Source organism: Bidens hawaiensis, unplaced genomic scaffold, assembly GCF_021521415.1.
Source record: "Bidens hawaiensis isolate Kalapana, Puna unplaced genomic scaffold, B.hawaiensis_p1.1 tig00055168_1, whole genome shotgun sequence".
NCBI classification, from domain to species: domain Eukaryota; kingdom Viridiplantae; phylum Streptophyta; class Magnoliopsida; order Asterales; family Asteraceae; genus Bidens; species Bidens hawaiensis.
In genome coordinates this window covers 18,290-20,861 of record NW_027506325.1, presented here as the reverse complement: position 1 = coordinate 20,861, position 2,572 = coordinate 18,290, and the positions used below count along the sequence as shown (strand labels likewise).

At 34.4% G+C, this 2,572-nt stretch overlaps 1 pseudogene; it reads right to left on the bottom strand.

Annotated features, from left to right (window-relative positions):
- Positions 1–1,514: 1,514 nt before the first annotated feature.
- Positions 1,515–2,167, bottom strand: LOC143617512 (SKP1-like protein 1A pseudogene; annotated as a pseudogene).
- Positions 2,168–2,572: the final 405 nt, after the last annotated feature.

Sequence of the window (2,572 nt, the reverse complement as noted above, 5' to 3'; positions counted from 1 at the left end):
TTTTGTTTTAATTCTGACATTTTGACCCTAACGCTTGTCTAAACACTTTGGTGATTTTCTGTTTAAAACTGGTTTACGTTTCACAAACAGTGGCATAGATGAACCGTCCTCTAATTGAGAGATGAAAATTCCAGTTTTTATATAAATATATTAAACAGAGATCCAGAATGAAATTGCTACATATATATGATGATGGAGGATTTGCTGATTGAAGATTATTATTAACTTAACCTACGCCGTTGTATTATTGTAATTATGGTACATTATAACGTATGTTACATATGTATTGGTTAGTAATAGTTAAAAGACAATTAAGATAGTTGGGAGTTATTAACAGCCGCTAACATTTGTCGATAAACCGCCAAACGTTATGTACTTATAACGCATGCCCAAATATGTTAAAACTTTTAAAGCTGCAAGTGTGGCATTCCTTCGCCAGCCAGTTCATAAATCAAAAGCCATGATTTAAGAAAGTGAACTTTCAACTTTGACATAGTGCTTGTTGAGATATAGCCTGTTTACTTCAAGGTTTTTGAAAAAGCTCTAAAAAAGAAATGAGGACATGAGTAGCACCGACTATCATCCTCAAACAGACGGATAAAGTGAGAGGACGATACAAACATTGGAGGATATGCTTAAGGAATGCGTAATATATGTTTTAGGAAACTAGGATCACCATTTGTCGTTGATAGAGTTCTTGTATTACAAATATCATACTGCCGCCGTTCAAAGTTTCGTATGCATGGTAGACAGTGCAGAAGAGCTAGTAATTATCAGCCCTATATACCATACAATATAGTCCGGATCGATAAAAAAGGGATTGAATATTGTATCAACAGAAAAATAACTACTTGAACAAGAGAAGACAGATATTGGAGTTTCATACAAGGGATCAAGCGGATTTGAAAGTCTCGGCTTAACAAGGAAATATAAAAAGCGAAGATACATAAAGACATTTTGGAAATAATGACATGAGTTAAATATTGCGATTAACTTATAAGCAAAAGTTACCTGCTAACTTAGAGGGGATTAATTCATGACACGCTTTACGTGCTTAATTTGGAAAGTTTAAAAGATCCGACTCAGGTGCTATCATATGAGGAAATCCAAGTGAACGTCAAACTCAGCTACAAAACGGAAAACTGACAAGGCTTATAAACAAGAAGAAAAAGAGGTTGGGAAACCGCACCATATTAACAGCTTTGGTGAATGGTAAGGTCGGAATGGTCCCGAACAGACTGTTGTAAAAGTACAGTGCAAAACTCATACCCAAAAGCAAAACCGATTAATATTCCACATAACAAATTGATCATGACAATGTCAGTAACCAAATAAATGAAGAAACAATGATCACAGAATGCAAATAGCCAGTTTACGTAAAAAGATATGTAAAAATAAATACTATTAAAACCTTCAAGAGTCGAGATGCATAGCCCTAAAATGTAACCAACCACATACAGAATAGGATGTTCATAGTTTTTATAACACAACAATACTACCGCAAAACAAACAATTTAAACCTGTTTCAAAAACCGTGCATTCTCCCTGCGCACTTCCTCCTGCTCTTCTGGAGTAAAATCATTCTCAATGTTGAACGTCTCGCGGATTTCTTCAGAGGTCTTGCCCTTGATCATGTCCGCAACTGTTTGAGCAGCAAGATCCGGTAGGCTCTTAATGCTCAGATAGTGAGCAGCCTGAAACAAAAACATAAAACATCCATATAAATGATAACAGAAACATAATTAAACCTCTAAACAAACATAACAATGTTTGTGAATGTTCGTTTAAATTTAACCAAACAAAAGGCTCAAGTATGTGCTTGCTCGTTAAGAAAATGACCGCGGTTCAAAACCGTAAACAATAACTAAAGGTTCGATTCGTTTACAAAACTAATTAAACATAGCAAATTGGGTAAAATCTTATGAAAAACACACCTCCGTAAGATGAAAAAGAACCGACTGATCCACTTTCATAAACTCTGCATCAAACGACTTAATATCATTGTTATTCGATGCTTCTACATGACCTGAGGAAGATGGATGGTGGTATCAGCACCACCATTTTGAATCAACTGTTTGATCGTCTGAGACTTCAACGCCACTGCCAGATCAACCTCAACTGTAACCCCATCTGAACTCCTGAGCACGATGGTCTTTGAGGACGACATCACCAGGCCAGATGAATTTAGTTTGGGAGGAAACCCTAATTAATCGGATACCATAAGCTTGCTGGATGCGGTGTATTTATAGTGAATAACATACTGTTTAATTTGGGCCCCTTAGCTTTGTTTTAACTGTCAATACTTGCCAAAAACTTATAATAATAATAATAATAATAATAATAATAATAATAATAATAATAATAATAATAATAATAATAATAATAATAATAATAATAATAATAATAATAATAAGGTATTTAAATGATAGATTACAGCCGGTTTTATACAGAGAATTTCAGGAATCGTATAAATGTTTGTATCTGTTGATTTGTAAAAAGAATTTTATTATACAATATAATTTAGTATTTTGGTGTCGCCAGGCCTCTCATTGGTCACCTGACAGCACCATAT